A 23,015-nucleotide genomic window follows, 5' to 3' on the forward strand; every position below is an offset into this window, starting at 1 on the left:
TGGGCCCCCAAATGGGGTAGGAGAAGTACCCTTGGAGGGTCCATCAAATGCAGAAGAAGATCCTGAAGTTCAAAGGCATGGGTTTTCAGCTAGAAAAAAGGGGTTATTAGTACGTAAGGGGGGCTTCTCAAGGCCAATAGAGGGGAGCTATGGATGGTATTAGAGAAGGGATTATGGGCCCTCAAATGGGGTAGGAGAAGTACCCTTGGAGGGTCCATCAAATCCAGAAGAAGGTCCTGAAGTTCAAAGGCATGGGTTTTCAGCTACAAAAAAGGGGTTATTAGTACGTAAGGGGGGCTTCTCATGGGCAACAGAGGAGACCTATGGATGGTATTAGAGAAGGGATTATGGGCCCTCAAATGGGGTAGAAGAACTACCCTTGGAGGGTTCATCAAATCCAGAAGATGGTCCTGAAGTTCAAAGTCGTGGGTTTTCAGCTACAAAAAAGGGGTTACTAGTACCTAAGTGGGGCTTCTCAAGGGCAACCGAGGGGAGCTATGCATGGTATTAGAGAAGGGATTATGGGCACTCAAATGGGGTAGAAGAAGTACCCTTGGAGGGTCCATAAAATCCAGAAGAAAGTCCTAAAGTTGAAAGTCATGGGTTTTCAGCTACAAAAAAGGGGTTATTAGTACCTAAGGGGGCTTCTCAAGGGAAATAGAGGGGAGCTATGCATGGTATTAGAGAAGGGATTATGGGCCCTCAAATGGGGTAGGAGAAGTACCCTTGGAGGGTCCATCGAATCCTAGAAGAAGTCGCCATAGAGGGGCCATCAACTGCCCAACATGGTCCCCAAGTTCACAGAAAAGAGTTTCCAGCTACCTAGGTGGGGTTACTAGTACCAAAAGAGGGTTTTCAAGGCCAATATAGGGGAGCTCTACATGGTTTTCAAGAAGGTGTTTTTGAAATCCCATTTCTCCACTCGACAAATTGTAAAATTAAAAGCCTAGCATTAACATATGTACATGAAACGAAATCGCATTTCTCCATTCCACAAATTAACGTAAAAAATTAAACCCTAGCATCAACAAATACCGTAGCATGCAACTCTATTTTACTTTGTAGGTGGATACGCATATATGAAATGAAATCCCATCTCTCCATTTCACAAATTAATGTACATGTAGACACCCCATTTTGACAAGGCCCTAAACCCGCATATTCGAATAAAATCCCGAGGTCAGACGGAAAATGAATGAAATTAATCCGAGCAAAAGAGAATGTGGGGCCCGCTTGTGTGGGACCCGTTTGTGTGGGACCCGCCTGTGTGGGACCCGCTTTTGTGGGGCCCGCTTTTGTGGGGCCCGTTTGTGTGGGACCTGCTGATGTGGGGCCCGCTGATGTGGGACCTGCTTGCGTGGGGCCCGCTTGTGTGGGGCCCGCTGTTGTGGGACCCGCTTATGTGGTCAAAGAGAGAATAAGGACAGTCATCATTTTCTTTGTTTTTAAAGTGGGCGTAATGAGTGGTTTTGGTTTTCGCATGGCATCCAATGCCATTTGAAAATTTTTTTTTATTTTGTTATTTATTATTTTGCAAAGAAATGGGAAATGGGGGGGGACAAGAGGGGGACAAAAAATAAATGATGATTGCTCTCCTCATGATGAGTCTCCCCACTCAAGAGGAGAGCTCGGTTCTCTCGCAGAGGGGAAGAACCAGAGAGAAAAGGGAGGAGCAAAAAAGAAAAAAAAAGACAGTGGAAAAAAAAGAAAAAAAAACACAGTGGAAAAAAAAGAGAAAACCAGAGAAAAAAAAAGAAAAAAAAGGAATAACGAGGCAGAAGAAAAAACAAGAGAGAAGAAAAAAAGAAAATCGGCAGAGAGAGAGATCCGGCCAGTCATCTTCTCCGGCGAATTCCTTGCCGGAATCCGATCGCACATCTCTCATTACCAGTCACCTTCTTCACCTCCATCTACGCCACAAGCGTCTCAGATCCGGCGGATCTCCGGCAAATTTCTCCCTTCTTCGGTCAGTATCATCGGATTCCGTCGATTTTTACTACCTCCTGCAATGATTCCATCTCCGGCCAAGATCCGAGGTCTGCAAATCTGAAAGGAGTGAGGATCAAGCTGCTGATTTCAAATCTTTCCGAGCTTTGATCATTTTTTTTAAACTCGATTAGCAGTCCATGTAAGTAGTTTCTCTTGAATGTTTGTTTTTGTTCTTGAGTTTTATTTGGAGGCTTGAGTTGCTTGTGATTGTAGACACCCCGCTGATGTGTGGGGCCCGCTGATGTGGGACCCGCTGTGTGTGGGGCCCGCTGATGTGTGGGGCCTGCTGATGTGGGACCCGCTGTGTGTGGGACCCGCTGTGTGTGGGACCCGCTGTGTGTGGGACCCGCTGATGTGGGACCCGCTGATGTGTGGGACCCGCTGCTGTGTGGGGCCCGCTGCTGTGTGGGGCCCGCTGCTGTGTGGGGCCCGCTGCTGTGTGGGGCCCGCTGTGTGGGGCCTGCTGGTGTGGGACCCGTTGACGTGTGGGACCCGCTTGTGTGGGACCTGCCGATGTGGGACCCGCTGATGTGGGACCCGCTTGTGTGGGGCCCGCCGATGTATGAATAGTACTTGGTAGGTCCTACTGTGAATAGTAGTTTTGAATAGTAGTTTTGAATAGTAGCTTTGAATAGTACTTATAAATAGTAGCTTTGAATAGTAGTTTTGAATAGTAGTTTTGAATAGTAGTTTTGAATAGTACTTATAAATAGTAATTATGAATAGTATTTTTGAATAGTAATCTTGTATAGTAATTATAAATAGTAATTATAACAGTCTTCAGCACAGGAGTCAGTCCTTCAGTCAGTCCAGGAGTTTTTCCTATCATCATAGGGGTTAGGATTCTGTCCATCCTCTCATCAAGTCGTGATCTTTACCCGCTCCTGCAAGGTATAGGATGCTGTCCAACCCTTGCCGAGTTATTTTCCTGTTCGTTCTCCCGCAAAGCATAGGATGCTATCCAACCTTTGCGGGATTCCAGAAGTCTCCCTACCCGTATGATGATAGGATTTTATTCTCTGGTGTCAAAAAATAATAAAAACATTTCAAAAATACTTGAAAACAACAAAAACATTCCAAAAAACACTTGAAAATTCAAAAACATCTCAAAAACAATTCAAAATCCAAAAACATAATCAAAATCAAAAATCTCAAAAAATCTTGAGTCATGTGCAGAGTAGTTAGGAATTCTGGTCCGAACTACGTTGGCTTGATCCCTTTCAACAGGGTACGTAGTGCAGCTTGGGATCCACATCCCAGGTCCAGCCAAACCTTTAAAAATAAACATTTCAAATATTTCCAAAAATACAAAAAACTTCAAAACCTTTTCAAAAAGATCTTCCCCTAGAGTTAGGAGTCTGTCCAAGATATTTAGGGTGTTTTAGAGTTAGGAGTCGGTCCTGATTTGTATTGATATGGTGTGTCCTGTCGTGTGAGTGTCCCTAGAGTTAGGAGGCCTCAAGTCGATCGGTTAGACATTTAGTCGAACCGATGGCTAGACTAGGAAGCATATAGTCAACCCATGGTTTTCCTTAGAATGCACAGCCTAGATACACATAGGATATAGGGCCCACCTGCATTAGCTTAAGGCTAATCAACTTGCATTAGTTAGGGCATATAGAGTCCTAAAAATTACAATCCACTTGAATTTAAGCAATCGCACAAAAAGCTTTAAACATCAGTCGAGTCTAGTGGATCGAGTCTAGGATAGCGGTCCTAGAGTTTTAGGCATCGTAGTTTAGAATAGGGCACCGAACTACGTTGGCTCTGATTCTTCCCGAGGCCGGGATACGTAGTGCAGCTAGGATGGATGGCCATCCTGGTCCGAGTCAAGTATTGCATTAGAGTCTAGGGTTTGTCGTGTCGGGTCATGTGTCGAGTCGTGTTGTGTTGTGTGTTTTGCTGTGTTTTCTTATTTTTATGTACAGATCCTATACCTTTAGCTGTAGCATGCATGTGCTTGTCCACCAGAACTTAGACACCAATTAGGCATGGCACTCATAACCTAGCTATTCTTAGGCGACATATCTTTCATTTCTTTTGTGTGTGCTTCTTATTCATCTCTGAGACATGCATGATTAGCTAGACGTTACCTCGGGGATATCCGTTCCCATTTCGCATGATTTTCTCCCAAAACTCTTCAAAATTAATAATAAATGGCATGAGAGACCAGGTGCTAGCACTTGGGCGAATTGGGGGCGCCTAATCCCTTCCCCATTCGTCATCAGGCACGAACCCTATTTTATATCTCTGGTTATCCGTTGCAACAGAGCACAGCATGGGATCCAGGGCCCACTTCCTTGGATGGCGACTCTTTCTTTGTTTAAGGTACGCCTCGAATCTGGGCTAGTCCCCGAATCGAGAGGTATCTCACTTTACATCGCCGCTCATGCTGTGAGGGGCACTCTTTCGAGAGTTCCTTGGTGGGGCTCTCCTTCACGTGGACGATCTAGAGAGACTCGCGCGGGGGCCCGTCCCCTCACGCCCGTCCCGGATCTGGTTCCACAGATTGGCGACTCTGCTGGGGATTTCTTGAAACATTGCCTAACTCTGTAAAAATGCCATTGTTACTAATTTTGAGGAAATTTGGGCCAAAATCGAGTTAAATGGGAACTTTATCGTTAGAAATCCAGGGGCACCAAGTAGGCGCGTAAATAAAACAAGGGATTCACACATCGCACATCATACATTGTCATATTCTTTATTTCTTTCATCATTTTCATTATTGGCCTCAGGGAATAGATATGACGCGTACCAGATGGGAACCGTTGTATCTATTTCCGAGCTATGCGCCGGAGCTGCAGCCGTAGACACTGGGTGTGCTGGTGTTCTACAGCAGCCGATGAGCAATGAACATACTTTGTATAATGCTGGGTGTGCTGGCGTTATACATCAAGGGTATGGTCATAAGCATAGTACCCTGCAGAAATGCCCGGGCCCTACTTTTATTTCATTATATTATGTATATATATTAGTTTCTCCCTTTAGAACCAAAATTAGGGAACCCTTGCTAGGACACTATATATATGTACTCATATAGGACGAACATGTGCGACTAGCATATGTAAGCCTAGGATAGAAGTCAGCCTACCCATGTAGTGTAGAAGGGTAAGTCACACCGTGGTTACCCGCCGCGTTATCTAGTACACTCACAGACACTTCTGGGTCAAGATTTTCTTGGCTGCGCTAGATTAGACTAGGGTTGGTGCCCCTGGTTAGGATGTATATATATGTATATATTTATTATTAGATTAGGGCTTGCTTCTTAGTTAGGTTTCCTTCTAATCTAATCAATTTTTCCCCATCTATCCATTCTGTGGATTATCATCAGATTCTTGGCTCTTTTAGTCATGATCTGTTTTCCGTAAGCCTGATCATTTGATCGATCCTGATCAGATCACTCCGCATGTCGATTATGAGTCTATCTTGCCATCATCATTACCGGAGTGTGTGTTTTTGCTGAGAGCCCTGCTTTATCTTGACCATGACGGCATACTCTTCATGTTTAGTTGCTGAGACCCTCCTAGTATAGCCGTCATGCTGCCGATTTTCTTCCAAATACCTTGAGTGTGGTCATCATCCTTTTAGGCTTGTTGACAAACCATGTACTTGTCGTACCACATCTTCATGTACAACCATTAAGCTGTCGGATTTTACCCAACGGAAGGATGTATTGGTGCTACCTTTTGTCTCAACTTGCGCATTGCATTGCCATGTGATTAATTCTCATTGAGCTTAGTGTTTGTGGTGTCCATGAAAGGAGTCTTAGTCACTCGTCTCCCATCAACCCCAAAAGAGCTTTCATTTCTAAACTCGCTTGGTCTAGCCAGTCTGCTGTACCTTTTTCCTCTCACATTGCCCAGATGGCCGAGTACACTGAAAATCTCATCTTGACAGAAATGAGAGAGATGGTGATGACATCCATGACCTGATAGACAGGGATCCCCTCATTCTTCTTGAACTCAAATGCTTCTGAGAACCCTGCACATAACCGTGTTGCACCTCCTACACCCACCATGGGAACCACTCTACCCTTTCAACCCTTCATAGATCTCACCACCTTTACCTGTACCACTTCTGGCCTGAAAAATGATTGGGAAGGGAAAAGAAAAATGTCAGAGCTTGAACTTCTTGAAAATATCATACCAAAGAAAGCCTTGCCATTGTCAGGTGCTAAAGAACAATTTGAGCTGGGTCAACAGAAACCGAAGAGGCCCTCCCTTCTGAGATTCTAACTCTAGGATTACTCTTTCCGATCATTATCGCCATTAATGAAGGCACGTTGTCCTTGAACTTTCAGCGCCAATCCGTTGCCTCCGATAAAGTGTCTCATCTTTGAAATTTGTTTTGAAGTGTGTATACCAACCCTCCTGTCAAAGTTGGTAAGTCTAACCATGTCAGTATCAATTCTAAGTATGTTGTGTTTACCGGTCTCTCTCATTGTGAGCCAATGTCCAATCTTTTGCTGAATTTGATGGAGAGCCTATCGTGGCGCATCAAAAATCATTGTATGTACTTCAAACATTCAATGAAAAGAACATTTGATTCCAGTGTCGTCAATATTCTTGTATATGTTCACTCTTGGATCTAATGTTAATAAACAAATTAAGACACCCTCCTCGAATGAGGATGCCGATGAAATTCTCCTCGAGATTTGAAAGATAATCAAACGAGAGGAAGAGCGTCGAGCAAAGCCACTTGAAGATGAAATTGATACCGTGGATAGTGGTATCGAAATCCGAAACTCGGGAAATAAGGATTGGCAAAATCTCCCGAAGAGTGCAAAGAGTCGATAAACCTATTTAGAGGGTTCAAGGAAGTGTTGCTTGGTCCTATGAGGATAAATCAGAAGCGTGCCTTGGCACTGTTCAACGTGAGTCACCCTCAGCTTCAGACATCAGGTCGAAAGAAAAAAAATTCAAATGAAGAATACCAAACATCAAATGCAGTGAATGAAAAATTGAGAGAAGACTTTCAGACAACAAAGTCATGAGCATAGAGCATGAACCCCAAAAAGAATACTTGGGCTATACATTGCGATGGAATTTCAAGTTAAAGCATTCCAGGCGTAGGGGCATTCCCCACATCCAAGCAAAAAAATAAAAATCAGAATGAACAAAGAAAAATAAGATAGAATCCAGAGAAGAAAGGAGAAGGGAGCATGCCCCGCGTCAACTCCTCAAGAGAATCAGAATCGCAGGAAGCGGAGTCGATAAGTAGATTGAAAATTTCAAAATCTTCAGCATTCAGAGAAGACCCAGAGTCGTAGAATCCCAAATATCAGTGCAAGATCTCAAAGACAAAGTGGGAATTCAATCAGTCTAGCTTGCACAGTGCAGATGAAGTCTTGCCAGGAAATGCCGCCAGACTCCTAAAAAAAAAAAGTTCAAAGCCATTGAACCTTAGCCATTCAAGAAGCTTGTATGCCAAAACATCAGAAGGTCATCCTTGGACGCCAGAGCCTTAAACGCCACAAATCCCAAGTTTAAAAAAAAAAAATCCTTTTGCGAACACCTTCGAGCCTCAACAAAATCAAACATTCTTTTCAAACACCCGCAAACCAGGGGCATTTCGACCCGAACTACGCGGACCTGATCCCCAACTCTTCGGGGGTACGTAGGCAACTTGATCAATTCAGGTTCGGTCAAATCCTTGGGGATAAAAACTAAATCATCCCCTTTTCAAACTTTTGAAGCTAAAAAGCTAAACCATTCTTTGTTAAACCCAAAGCGAACTACGCGGATCTGATCCTCCATTTTTGGGGTACGTAGGTAGTCTGGCAAGACCAGATTCGATCCAAATCGTTTGAACTTCCGATATCTAACCCTTTTGAACCCAAGCCCGCCTAGAAAGTCCTTCTGGTGAACAAGCAGTGGTTCAAAGTCAAGAAGAAAAAATGATGGAGTTTGAAGACCCGCTAGGCTGAAAACCCGAGAGGGCGGTCTAGGCAAAATTTAGGGTCATTCACCCGCTAAGTTGACAACTGAAAAGTCGGGTTAGGCAAAAGTTAGGGTATCGAGCCCGCTGGATTGAAAACCCGAAAGGGCGAACCAGGCAAAAGTTAGGGCAAGCGGTCCGTCAGATTGAAAACCTGAAAAGGCAATCTGGTCAATGGCAATGACTTCCAACGAAAAAGCGAATCATTGAGGTGGAGAAACAGTCTTCAACCAGGGTAAAATCTTGGAGTCCAAGTAGTGCCAGCAAGCTTACTTTAACATTCATCTAAACTAGGGGCATTGAAACCGAGCAATCCGAAAGGGATAATAATCATGACATAAACACCGAAAAAGGAGAATAGTGCCTCTTGACACGGTCTTCGAAATACTCTAAGAGTGGCTAAGCCATACCCTTGAAAAATAACACATCAGATCCAAGAGTGAGTCGAAAGCGAGTCGAGTCCTCCGAACAACAAGAATCTTCTTTGACCGAGTCCTTGGAAATCTATTCCTCCTTCATATTTGTGTTCCCTTTCCTTGCAAAGTCCAAACTGTCGGGTGCTAGAAGAATGGGAGCGTGTCCTCCAAATTGTGAAGAAAATTCAGAGTAAATCCTGGTTTAGGTATCAGAAGGGGCGGGAGACATCTTGTTCAAACCTACCCAAGACCTTAAGCCTCCAAAAGTGAGCCATGCGAAAGAAGAGATTTCCAGACTCAGCCATCATGGTTATTGTCCTATTCTCTCCATACAAAAGAACTTTGCATCCTCGAGCCTTCATGAAACGAAGCATCTTTTCTTCAACCATCATTGCCCTGCCTCCTTAAAACTCCTGTCATGGAAACACAATATACTAGGGGCATCTTTTATGACTTGCGTCATAAAAGATATCAAGCACAAAAGGCAATCAGTGCCAATGTCTTCAGTAATTTGAGATAAGAGATGTACGAGTATATCTCGAGCCAAACTTCAAACTTCTCAGACAAGTGCACTCTCTGAAAGGTCAACTTCCTAAGAAAATCAGTTTCCCAAGCGGAGTCTAGAATTTGCTCGCGCAGCCTTCAATCCCCGGCAAAATCAGAAAAAATGGTCAATATCCAAATCCCTGCAAGTTATCTGAGTCCAATTCTCAGCAAGGAACTCATACTCCCAATTTCCTCGGCAAGAGGCAATCAGTCTAAAAAAAAAAAAATCATCATTCGAAATCAATCAATTCTCAGCAATATCACTGTCCTTCCAAGGCTCTTCGTGGTTTGTCAGGCAGGCACATCATGGACCCTTGCTCCCTGAATGGCTCTTCGTGATCTGTCCTTTAGGATATATCATGGACCCGCTCTCCATGCTCATTTCATTCATCTCCATTACTTGTTATTCTTGTTGGGCTCTTCGTGGCTTATTGTCATGGACCCCAAATTTCATTCTAGGCTCTTCGTGGCTTATTGCCATGGACCTTAGATTCATTGCGTGGCTCTTCACGGTTTGTTGTCGTGGACCCTCGATTACTTCTTGGCTCTTCATGGTCTACCATTCAGGTATACTACGGACCCATGCTCCCCGATTGGCTCTTCGTGATATGTCCTTCCAGAAATATCATGGACCCACTATTCATAGTCATTCCATTCATATCTTTTACATGTCATTTGTTTCTGCATGTTGGGCTCTTCATGGCTTATTGTCATGGACCCCAAATTCAATGTTTGGCTCTTCACGGAGTATTGCCGTGGACCCTTGATTCCTTTCTGTTGGGCTCTTCATGGTTTCTTGCCATGGACCTTAGATTCATTGCGTGGCTCTTCACGGTTTGTTGCCGTGGACCCTCGATTACTTCTTGGCTCTTCATGGTCTACCATTCAGGTATACTACGGACCCATGCTCCCCGATTGGCTCTTCGTGATATGTCCTTCCAGAAATATCATGGACCCACTATTCATAGTCATTCCATTCATATCTTTTACATGTCATTTGTTTCTGCATGTTGGGCTCTTCATGGCTTATTGTCATGGACCCCAAATTCAATGTTTGGCTCTTCACGGAGTATTGCCGTGGACCCTTGATTCCTTTCTGCTGGGCTCTTCATGGTTTCTTGCCATGGACCTTAGATTCATTGCGTGGCTCTTCACGGTTTGTTGCCGTGGACCCTCGATTACTTCTTGGCTCTTCATGGTCTACCATTCAGGTATACTATGGACCCATGCTCCCCGATTGGCTCTTCGTGATATGTCCTTCCAGAAATATCATGGACCCACTATTCATAGTCATTCCATTCATATCTTTTACATGTCATTTGTTTCTGCATGTTGGGCTCTTCATGGCTTATTGTCATGGACCCCAAATTCAATGTTTGGCTCTTCACGGAGTATTGCCGTGGACCCTTGATTCCTTTCTGCTGGGCTCTTCATGGTTTCTTGCCATGGACCTTAGATTCATTGCGTGGCTCTTCACGGTTTGTTGCCGTGGACCCTCGATTACTTCTTGGCTCTTCATGGTCTACCATTCAGGTATACTACGGACCCATGCTCCCCGATTGGCTCTTCGTGATATGTCCTTCCAGAAATATCATGGACCCACTATTCATAGTCATTCCATTCATATCTTTTACATGTCATTTGTTTCTGCATGTTGGGCTCTTCATGGCTTATTGTCATGGACCCCAAATTCAATGTTTGGCTCTTCACGGAGTATTGCCGTGGACCCTTGATTCCTTTCTGCTGGGCTCTTCATGGTTTCTTGCCATGGACCTTAGATTCATTGCGTGGCTCTTCACGGTTTGTTGCCGTGGACCCTCGATCACTTCTTGGCTCTTCATGGTCTACCATTCAGGTATACTATGGACCCATGCTCCCCGATTGGCTCTTCGTGATATGTCCTTCCAGAAATATCATGGACCCACTATTCATAGTCTTTCCATTCATATCTTTTACATATCATTTGTTTCTGCATGTTGGGCTCTTCATGGCTTATTGTCATGGACCCCAAATTCAATGTTTGGCTCTTCACGGAGTATTGCCGTGGACCCTAAATTCCTTTCTGCTGGGCTCTTCATGGTTTCTTGCCATGGACCCTAGATTCATTGCGTGGCTCTTCACGGCTGGTCACTGTGGACCCTCGATTACTTCTTGGCTCTTCATAGCTTATGGCTATGAACCCTTGATTCTCAGTTTTTCTAATCCATTAATCACTCAATATCTTTCTTGCAAGGTTCTTCGTGGCTTATTACCACGGACCCCGGATTATGGCTTGGCTCTTCGCGGTTTGTTGCCGTGGACCCTCGATTTCTAGTTTCCTAAAAATAAAAAAATATAAATAAATTTCGTTCCGCGAGGCTCTTCGTGGCTTACTACCATGGACCCTCGATTCCCGTTTGCTTGGCTCTTCACGGTTCACCACCGTGGACCCTCGTTTTCTGCAAGGCTCTTCATGGCTTATTACCATGGACCCCTGATCAAAATTTTCATTCAACTGTTGTTCTTCCTTGTCTAATTTGGTGAAAAGCTGGACAACAACTCTCTCTAGTTATTTTGTTGTCAAGTCATGGTCCGTCGTTCCACAGTGTGCCGTCACCCAAGTGCGGAGTCAGGAATACCTGTGTGACCGATGTGTTACTCGAGTGTGACCGATGTGTTACTCGAGTTATTTCTCTGGTGGGAGGCTATCTCACCAATATGTTTTGAATGCTGAGTTATGTGTCCAGCATTTCACCAAATTAATATTAAGTCATGTTGAATGTGAAATTTTAAAACGAAAGTCTCTCTGAGAGCATCTTTGAGAGCATCAAGCCAATAATCAAAATCCTTTTCATTCAAAACCCCTGAGGCATCCCTTCCCTCCAATTCGAGTGAGACCCCTGAGACATCTATTCCCTCCACGAGTTCAATCTTTGTAAAATAAATTTTGGGCCAGTCAAAATGTGTTGTCTGTTCAGCTTTGACATTCGCGCGACAAGCACACTCTGCCAAAGAGGGGCATCTGTAGACACCCCATTTTGACAAGGCCCTAAACCCGCATATTCGAATAAAATCCCGAGGTCAGACGGAAAATGAATGAAATTAATCCGAGCAAAAGAGAATGTGGGGCCCGCTTGTGTGGGACCCGTTTGTGTGGGACCCGCCTGTGTGGGACCCGCTTTTGTGGGGCCCGCTTTTGTGGGGCCCGTTTGTGTGGGACCTGCTGATGTGGGGCCCGCTGATGTGGGACCTGCTTGCGTGGGGCCCGCTTGTGTGGGGCCCGCTGTTGTGGGACCCGCTTATGTGGTCAAAGAGAGAATAAGGACAGTCATCATTTTCTTTGTTTTTAAAGTGGGCGTAATGAGTGGTTTTGGTTTTCGCATGGCATCCAATGCCATTTGAAAATTTTTTTTTATTTTGTTATTTATTATTTTGCAAAGAAATGGGAAATGGGGGGGGACAAGAGGGGGACAAAAAATAAATGATGATTGCTCTCCTCATGATGAGTCTCCCCACTCAAGAGGAGAGCTCGGTTCTCTCGCAGAGGGGAAGAACCAGAGAGAAAAGGGAGGAGCAAAAAAGAAAAAAAAAGACAGTGGAAAAAAAAGAAAAAAAAACACAGTGGAAAAAAAAGAGAAAACCAGAGAAAAAAAAAGAAAAAAAAGGAATAACGAGGCAGAAGAAAAAACAAGAGAGAAGAAAAAAAGAAAATCGGCAGAGAGAGAGATCCGGCCAGTCATCTTCTCCGGCGAATTCCTTGCCGGAATCCGATCGCACATCTCTCATTACCAGTCACCTTCTTCACCTCCATCTACGCCACAAGCGTCTCAGATCCGGCGGATCTCCGGCAAATTTCTCCCTTCTTCGGTCAGTATCATCGGATTCCGTCGATTTTTACTACCTCCTGCAATGATTCCATCTCCGGCCAAGATCCGAGGTCTGCAAATCTGAAAGGAGTGAGGATCAAGCTGCTGATTTCAAATCTTTCCGAGCTTTGATCATTTTTTTTAAACTCGATTAGCAGTCCATGTAAGTAGTTTCTCTTGAATGTTTGTTTTTGTTCTTGAGTTTTATTTGGAGGCTTGAGTTGCTTGTGATTGTAGACACCCCGCTGATGTGTGGGGCCCGCTGATGTGGGACCCGCTGTGTGTGGGGCCCGCTGATGTGTGGGGCCTGCTGATGTGGGACCCGCTGTGTGTGGGACCCGCTGTGTGTGGGACCCGCTGTGTGTGGGACCCGCTGATGTGGGACCCGCTGATGTGTGGGACCCGCTGCTGTGTGGGGCCCGCTGCTGTGTGGGGCCCGCTGCTGTGTGGGGCCCGCTGCTGTGTGGGGCCCGCTGTGTGGGGCCCGCTGTGTGGGGCCTGCTGGTGTGGGACCCGTTGACGTGTGGGACCCGCTTGTGTGGGACCTGCCGATGTGGGACCCGCTGATGTGGGACCCGCTTGTGTGGGGCCCGCCGATGTATGAATAGTACTTGGTAGGTCCTACTGTGAATAGTAGTTTTGAATAGTAGTTTTGAATAGTAGCTTTGAATAGTACTTATAAATAGTAGCTTTGAATAGTAGTTTTGAATAGTAGTTTTGAATAGTAGTTTTGAATAGTACTTATAAATAGTAATTATGAATAGTATTTTTGAATAGTAATCTTGTATAGTAATTATAAATAGTAATTATAACAGTCTTCAGCACAGGAGTCAGTCCTTCAGTCAGTCCAGGAGTTTTTCCTATCATCATAGGGGTTAGGATTCTGTCCATCCTCTCATCAAGTCGTGATCTTTACCCGCTCCTGCAAGGTATAGGATGCTGTCCAACCCTTGCCGAGTTATTTTCCTGTTCGTTCTCCCGCAAAGCATAGGATGCTATCCAACCTTTGCGGGATTCCAGAAGTCTCCCTACCCGTATGATGATAGGATTTTATTCTCTGGTGTCAAAAAATAATAAAAACATTTCAAAAATACTTGAAAACAACAAAAACATTCCAAAAAACACTTGAAAATTCAAAAACATCTCAAAAACAATTCAAAATCCAAAAACATAATCAAAATCAAAAATCTCAAAAAATCTTGAGTCATGTGCAGAGTAGTTAGGAATTCTGGTCCGAACTACGTTGGCTTGATCCCTTTCAACAGGGTACGTAGTGCAGCTTGGGATCCACATCCCAGGTCCAGCCAAACCTTTAAAAATAAACATTTCAAATATTTCCAAAAATACAAAAAACTTCAAAACCTTTTCAAAAAGATCTTCCCCTAGAGTTAGGAGTCTGTCCAAGATATTTAGGGTGTTTTAGAGTTAGGAGTCGGTCCTGATTTGTATTGATATGGTGTGTCCTGTCGTGTGAGTGTCCCTAGAGTTAGGAGGCCTCAAGTCGATCGGTTAGACATTTAGTCGAACCGATGGCTAGACTAGGAAGCATATAGTCAACCCATGGTTTTCCTTAGAATGCACAGCCTAGATACACATAGGATATAGGGCCCACCTGCATTAGCTTAAGGCTAATCAACTTGCATTAGTTAGGGCATATAGAGTCCTAAAAATTACAATCCACTTGAATTTAAGCAATCGCACAAAAAGCTTTAAACATCAGTCGAGTCTAGTGGATCGAGTCTAGGATAGCGGTCCTAGAGTTTTAGGCATCGTAGTTTAGAATAGGGCACCGAACTACGTTGGCTCTGATTCTTCCCGAGGCCGGGATACGTAGTGCAGCTAGGATGGATGGCCATCCTGGTCCGAGTCAAGTATTGCATTAGAGTCTAGGGTTTGTCGTGTCGGGTCATGTGTCGAGTCGTGTTGTGTTGTGTGTTTTGCTGTGTTTTCTTATTTTTATGTACAGATCCTATACCTTTAGCTGTAGCATGCATGTGCTTGTCCACCAGAACTTAGACACCAATTAGGCATGGCACTCATAACCTAGCTATTCTTAGGCGACATATCTTTCATTTCTTTTGTGTGTGCTTCTTATTCATCTCTGAGACATGCATGATTAGCTAGACGTTACCTCGGGGATATCCGTTCCCATTTCGCATGATTTTCTCCCAAAACTCTTCAAAATTAATAATAAATGGCATGAGAGACCAGGTGCTAGCACTTGGGCGAATTGGGGGCGCCTAATCCCTTCCCCATTCGTCATCAGGCACGAACCCTATTTTATATCTCTGGTTATCCGTTGCAACAGAGCACAGCATGGGATCCAGGGCCCACTTCCTTGGATGGCGACTCTTTCTTTGTTTAAGGTACGCCTCGAATCTGGGCTAGTCCCCGAATCGAGAGGTATCTCACTTTACATCGCCGCTCATGCTGTGAGGGGCACTCTTTCGAGAGTTCCTTGGTGGGGCTCTCCTTCACGTGGACGATCTAGAGAGACTCGCGCGGGGGCCCGTCCCCTCACGCCCGTCCCGGATCTGGTTCCACAGTACATAATAAAACCCTAGAATAAATAAACAGCAGAACGTTTCTCCATTTCACAAATGAATGTCAAACATAAAACCCTAGCAGCAATAAACAACATTTACAAGCATTTACAACTATTTTACTCTGTAGGAGGAAATGTAGTAACTGACATGTATATGAACTGAAAAAAATTAAAAACATATTGCATGATTCCCCCCCCCCTTTTGCATCTCTCTCAACCTCATTTTCCTTTTAAAAAGTAAATAAAAATGAGATTGAATAAAGTAGAGGAAGAAAACGACGTACCAGGTAGGGTTTCCTTCAAATGCGAGGTTTGATACGTGCTTCCCCTTGGTCGAGATCGCCGTCGAGATCGCCGGAGTGATTGCCGTAAAGATCGCCGGAGGAGAGGACGAAAAACAGATGGTCGAGATCGCCGACGAGAGGAGAGAAGAGGGAAGACAGAAAACTTAAAAGCTTTTTTTATTTCTCTACGTCATTTCACTCGGTTTCTGCCAGAGGGGCATTCTCGTCATCCGAAATTTTCAAAACCAAATTTTGACCCCCTTCGGTCATTTTCAACAAACACTTGACCCCTCTGATATTATGCCTTTTATTTGTCCCCCTTATGTCAAATTTTGACCCCGGTTGAAATTTTCAGAAGATGGTCCTTAAGATCAAAGTCATGGGTTTTCAGCTACAAAAATGGGGTTACTAGTACCTAAGGGGGGCTTCTCATGGGTAATATAGGGGACCTGTGCATGGGGTAGCAGAAGAATCCATGGAGGGTCCATCGAATCCAGAAGATGGTCCTCAAATTCAAACTCAGGGGTTTTCAGCTACATAAATGGGGTTACTAGTACCCAAGGGGGGCTTCTCATGGGTTTTCAGCTACCGAGGTGGGGTTACTAGTACCTAAAGAGGGTTTTGAAGGGCAATATAGGGGTTTTTGAAGAAGGTGTTTCTGAAATCCCATTTCTCCACTCCAGAAATTGAAAAAATAAAAGCCGAGCATAAACAAATAGCAGTCGAGCATTTGCATTTATTTTACTCTGTAGGTGGAAATGCGGTAAGTGATATGTACATGAAATGAAATCGCATTTCTCCATTCCACAAATTAACGTAAAAAAATAAAACCCTAGCATAAATCCAGAAGATGGTCCTTAAGATCAAAGTCATGGGTTTTCAGCTACAAAAATGGGGTTACTAGTACCTAAGGGGGGCTTCTCATGGGCAATATAGGGGACCTGTGCATGGGGTAGCAGAAGAATCCATGGAGGGTCCATCGAATCCAGAAGATAGTCCTCAAATTCAAACTCAGGGGTTTTCAACTACATAAATGGGGTTACTAGTACCTAAGGGGGCTTCTCATGGGTTTTCAGCTACCGAGGTGGGGTTTTTAGTACCTAAAGACGGTTTTGAAGGGCAATATAGGGGTTTTTGAAGAAGGTGTTTTTGAAATCCCATTTCTCCACTCCAGAAATTGAAAAAATAAAAGCCTAGCATAAACAAATAGCAGACGAGCATTTGCATTTATTTTACTCTGTAGGTGGAAATGCGGTAAGTGATATGTACATGAAATGAAATCGTATTTCTCCATTCTAGAAATTAACGTAAAAAAATAAAACCCTAGCATCAACAAACACCATAGCATGCAACTCTATTTTACTCTGTAGGTGGATACGCATATATGAAATGAAATCCCATCTCTCCATTTCACAAATTAATGTACAAAAGAAAACCCTAGAATAAAAAAATAGCAGAACGTTTCTCCATTTCACAAATTAAAACAGAAAACCCTAGCAACAACAAACAGCATTTACAAGCATTTACAACTACTTTTACTCTGTAGGAGAAAATGCAGTAACTGACATCTATATGAACTCAAATGCCATAGAAAACGGTTGAAAAACGATTCCCCCCCCCCTTTTGCATCTCTCTCAACCTGATTTTCCTTTTAAAATGTCAAAAAATAAGAGATTGAATAAAGGAAGGGAACGAAACGACGTACCAGGTAGGGTTTCCTTCAAATGCGAGGTTTGATACGTGCTTCACCTTCGTCGAGATCGCCGGACAGATTGCCGGAGAGATTGCCGTAGAGATCGCCGGAGGAGAGGACGGAAAAAAAAAACGTAGACGGGAGGAGAGAAGAGGGAAGAGAAACAGAGGGAAAAAAGTCAAAAACTAAAATGCTTTTTTATTTTTAAAAGTCATATCACCTGTTTCTGCCAGAGGGGCATTCTCGTCATTGAAAATTTTGAAAACCAAATTTTGACCCCCTTCTGTCATTTCCAGCATACACTTGACCCCTCTGATATTATTTCTTTTATTTGTCCCCCCTCTGTCAAATTTTCTAGAAACTTTATAAAACATCCATCTTTTAGACATATGAAACCGTAGAGATGATGTCATGGAGATTTTATCGATGATTTGAGTTGAGAATGAGAGCGTATTAAATATCATATTTAGTTGCTGAAGGATGGAGATTGAAAAAATAAAAAATTTCTTATTTTAGTAACTTTATAAAACATGAATCTTTTATATTTAGTAAACCCTAGAGATGGTGTCTAAGAGCTTTTTGCCAAGTTTTGAGATTTGGATTAGATGGAATCTTAGATTTTGTTGACGAAGGATGGAGATTGAAAAGATAGAAAGTTTCTTATTTTAAAAACTTTATAAAACATCAATCTTTAAGACATAGGAAACCCTCGAGATTGTGGTAAGAAGCTTTTAGCCAAATTTTGAGATGGGGATGAGATGGTATTGAATTTTAGCTTTAGTTCATAAAGGATGAAGATTGAAAAAATAAAAAGTTTCCTATTTTAGAAACTTTATGAAACATTAATCTTTTAGAAATTGGAGACCCTAGAGATGGTGTGAAGGAGCTTTTAGCCAAGTTTTGTGATTAGGATGAGATGGTATTGAATCTTAGATTTAGTTGATGAAAGACCATATTTTATGGTATTGAAACCCTAGAGATGATGTCAACCAGCTTTTTGCCAAGTTTTCGGATGAGAATGAGTAGGTATTGAATCTTAGATTTAGTTTATGAAGGGTGGATATTGAAAAATAGAAAGTTTTTTTTTTTAGAAACTTTATAAAACATCCATCTTTTAGATATAGCAAACCATAGAGATGATGTCTAAGTGCTTTTAGCCAAGTTTTGAGAATTGGATTAGATTGTATTGATTCTTAGATTTAGTTGATGAAGGATGGAGATTGAAGAAATATAAAGTTTCCTAGTTTAGAAACTTTATAAAATATCCATCTTTTAGACATAGAAAACCCTCGTGGTTGTGTTAAGGAGATTTTAGCCAAATTTTGTGATGTGGATAAGATGGTATTAAACCTTAGCTTTAGTTGATAAATGATGGATATTGAAAAAATAATAGGTTTCCTATTTTAGAAACTTTATGAAACATTAATCTTTTAGACATAGGAGACCCTAGAGATGGTGTGAAGGGGCTTTTAGCCAAGTTTAAGGATTAGGATGAGATTGTATTGAATCTTAGATTTAATTGATGAAAGACCATATTTTATGGTATTGAAACCCTAGAGATGATGTCAACCAGCTTTTTGCCAAGTTTACGGATGAGTATGAGTGGGTATTGAATCTTAGATTTAGTTTATTAAGGATGGAGATTGAAAAATTAAAAGTTTCTTATTTTAGAAACTTTATAAAATATAAATCTTTTACACTTAGTATTGATTCTTAGATGGTATTGATTCTTATTTTAGAAAGTTTTTAGATTTGGATTAGATGGTATTGATTCTTAGATTTAGTTGATGAAGGATGGAGATTGAAGAAATATATAGTTTCCTAGTTTAGAAACTTTATAAAATATCCATCTTTTAGACATAGGAAACCCTCGTGATTGTGTTAAGGAGATTTCGCCAAATTTTGAGATGTGGATAAGATGATATTGAATCTTAGCTTTAGTTGATAAAGGATGAAGATTGAAAAAATAAGAGGTTTCCTATTTTAGAAACTTTATAAAACATCATTCTCTTAGACATAGGAGACTCTAGAGATGGTGTGAAGGAGCTTTTAGCCAAGTTTGGGGATTTTGATGAGATGGTATTGAATCCTAGATTTAGTTGATGAAAGACCATATTTTATGGTATTGAAACCAAAGAGATAATGTCAACTAGCTTTTTGCCAAGTTTTGGGATAAGAATGAGAGGGTATTGAATCTTAGATTTAGTTGATGGAGGATGGAGATTGAGAAATTAAAAGTTTCTTATTTTAGAAACTTTATAAAACATCAATCTTCTAGACGTATGAAACCCTAGAAATGATGTCATGGATCTTTTAGCGATGTTTTCAGTTGAGAATGAGAGCGTATTAAATCTTAAATTTAGTTGCAGAAGGATGGAGAATGAAAAAATAAAAAATTTCTTATTTTAGAAAGTTTATAAAACATCAATCTTTTACACATAGTAAACCCTAGAGATGGTGTCTAAGAGCTTTTAGCCAAGTTTTGAGATTTGGATTTGATGGTATTGAATCTTAGATTTTGTTGATGAAGGATGGAGATTGAAAAAATAGAAAGTTTCTTACTTTAAAAACTTTATAAAACATCAATCTTTAAGACATAGGAAACCCTCGAGATTGTGTTAAGGAGCTTTTAGCCAAATTTTGAGATGGGGATGAGATGGTATAGAATTTTAGCTTTAGTTGATAAAGGATGAAGATTGAAAAAAAAAGTTTTCTATTTTATAAACTTTATGAAACATTAATCTTATAGACATAGGAGACCCTAGAGACGGTGTGAGGGAGCTTTTAGCCAAGTTTTGAGATTAGGATGAGATGGTATTGAATCTTAGATTTAGTTGATGAAAGACCATATTTTATGGTATTGAAACCCTAGAGATGATGTCAACCAGCTTTTTGCCAAGTTTTTGGACGAGAATGAGTGGGTATTGAATCTTAGATTTATTTTATGAAGGATGGAGATAGAAAAATTAATAGTTTCTTATTTTAGAAACTTTATAAAACATCCATCTTTTAGATATAGCAAACCATAGAGATGATGTCATGGGCCTTTTAGCCATGATTTGAGTTGGGAATGAGAGCGTATTAAATCTTAGATTTAGTGGCTGAAGGATGGAGATTGACAAAATAAAAAGTTTCTTATTTTAGAAACTTTATAAAACATACATCTTTTGGATATAGGAAACCCTAAAGATGGTGTTAAGGAGCTTTTAGCCAAGTTTTGAGAAGAGGATGAGATGGAATTAAATCTTAGATTTAGTTGATAAAGGATGGAGATTGAAAAACTAGATAGTTTCTTATTTTAGAAACTTTATAAAACATCCATCTTTTAGACATAGGAGACCTTAGAGATGGTGTCGAGGAGCTTTTAGTCGAGTTTTGAGATATGGATGAGATGGTAGTGAATCATAGATTTAATTGATGAAGGACCATCTTTTATGGTCTTGAAACCCTAGAGTGATGTGAACGAGCTTTTATCCAAGATTTGGGATGAGAATGAGAGGGTATTGAATCTTAGATTTAGTTGATGAATGATGGAGATTGAAAAAATAGAAAGTTTCTTATTTTAGAAACTTTATAAAACATCCTTCTTTTAGACATAGGACACCCTAGAGATTGTCTCAAGTAGCTTTTAGCCAAGTTTTGAGACGAGAATGAGAGGGTTTTGAATCTTAGATTTAGTTGTGAAGGATGGAGATTGAAAATATAAAAAGTTTCTTATTTTAGAAACTTTATAAAACATTCATCTTTTACATTTAGTAAACCCTAGAGATGGTGTCTAAAAGCTTTTAGCAAAGTTTTGTGATTTGGATTAGATGATATTGAATCTTAGATTTTATTGATGAAGGATGGAGATTGAAGAAATATAAAGTTGCTTATTTTAGAAACTTTATAAAACATCTATCTTTTAGACATAGGAAACCCTCGTGATTGTGTTAAGGAGATTTTAGCCAAATTTTGAGATGGGGATAAGATGTTATTGAATCTTAGCTTTAGTTGATAAAGGATGAAGATTGAAAAAATAAAAAGTTTCTTATTTTAGAAACTTTATAAAACATCAATCTCTTAGACATAGGAGACCCTAGAGATGGTGTGAAGGAGCTTTTAGCCAAGTTTTGAGATTTGGATGAGATGGTATTGAATCTTAGATTTAGTTGATGAAAGACCATATTTTATGGTATTGAAACCCTAGAGATGATGTGAACCAGCTTTTCGCCAAGTTTTGGGATGAGAATGAGAGGGTATTGAATTGAGAATGAGAGGGTATTTGTAAGCCCAATGGTTCCATCCTTGGCATTACCTTCTTGTTTTGATGACTCCATACACAAGTGATTTTATATCTCTAATATGCTTTTGATTGTCTAAGTTGTAGATCTCATTAGTGTGCAATCAAGGAAGCTTGGATCAAGGCATTGAAGCTAAATTGGAATGCATTTGGAGTGCCAAAGCTAGGATGATCCAAGAAGCTTGGTGGACTTGAAGCCTTGAAGACTAAAAGAAGATTGTAGTGCTTTCCAAGTCAATAGAGCTTTTACTCCTCTCTTTGTTTTTAGAGATGTCAAAGGCATTAAACATAGGATAAAATTTATTTGAAATTGTATTTGAAAATGTAGGATTAAATCCCAAAGTCCATGGCCCAAAAGTCCCAAAAGTTTTTAAAGTAAAAAAGGAATTTCATATAGGGCCGGTCGACTCGGCTATGCCGGGCGAGCGCGAGATGGAACCTGGAATTCCAGGCATCTCGAAACTTATCGGGGCCGGTCGACCGAGGTAGTCCCTGCTGACCACAGATGTGTTGTTATTTCATACAGAAACAATCCAGCATGGTTGGGGTGGACGACCGCCAAGAGTCGGTCGACCGCGTAAAGGTTTTGAGCCGAATTTTTTGAGCGAACAGGTAGTCCTCGCCAGACGACCGCCATTGGGTCGGTCAACCACGATGAAAGAGAATTTGAAAGTAAAAAAGGAGTCAGATAAGGGCGGGCGACCGCTGTGGCCCGGTCGACCGTAGTGGCCTGGCAAAAGTGCCGTTGGGGCTTTTTCTTGTTGACTTTTTCAACTCCGTTTTTTACAGTTTTACCCCAAACGGTCATATTTTCAAATAGGCTTTATCTACACTATCTAAACCTTTCTAAACCATCTTTGAACATTATTTTGAACATTCTAAAGATCAAACCAAAGTGTTCTTAGTGCCTCTCTCATCTCTAAACAATTAAGTGGATTAGGCTTAAATGTGTACATCTACATCCATCCTTTGTAACCCTTGTAAAGGGATTTTTATTTTTCTTTCTTTGAAGAACATTGTATTTTTGGCAAGTGCGAAGACACGTGTAGCCATCTCAAGAGCGAGTGTTGGAGACGCAGAGCTTTCTCCGGTTCGTGGCTAGTCTTGCAAGGCGGAGCCGAACCATTGTAATTTGGTTGATTCCCCGCCATTAAGGGAATCTCTAGTGAAAGCACCAAGAGGTCTTGGTGGAGTGGAGTAGGTCCTTGAATGACCGAACCACTATAAATCTCGGGTGTATTCTCTGTATTTCTCTTACTCTCTTATTTTGTGATTGTGCATTTGTGGTTTATTTTCATTAGTGTTTAAAGTTTTAATTTGCCATTTAGTTTTTCATTTTCACAATTTTTTTGGCAAAATTTTTAAAAAAAAAACCTAATTCACCCCTCCTCTTGGGTTGCCATCACCCCTAGGATTTAACTTGGTATCAAAGCACAAGGCTCTTTTTTATGTTTTTGAAAAAAATTTCAAAAATAGAA

The sequence above is a fragment of the Tasmannia lanceolata genome, unplaced genomic scaffold (genome assembly GCF_043159265.1).
Source record: "Tasmannia lanceolata isolate RefF3 unplaced genomic scaffold, GAP_Taslan_0.1 ptg000002l, whole genome shotgun sequence".
In the NCBI taxonomy this organism is placed as follows: domain Eukaryota; kingdom Viridiplantae; phylum Streptophyta; class Magnoliopsida; order Canellales; family Winteraceae; genus Tasmannia; species Tasmannia lanceolata.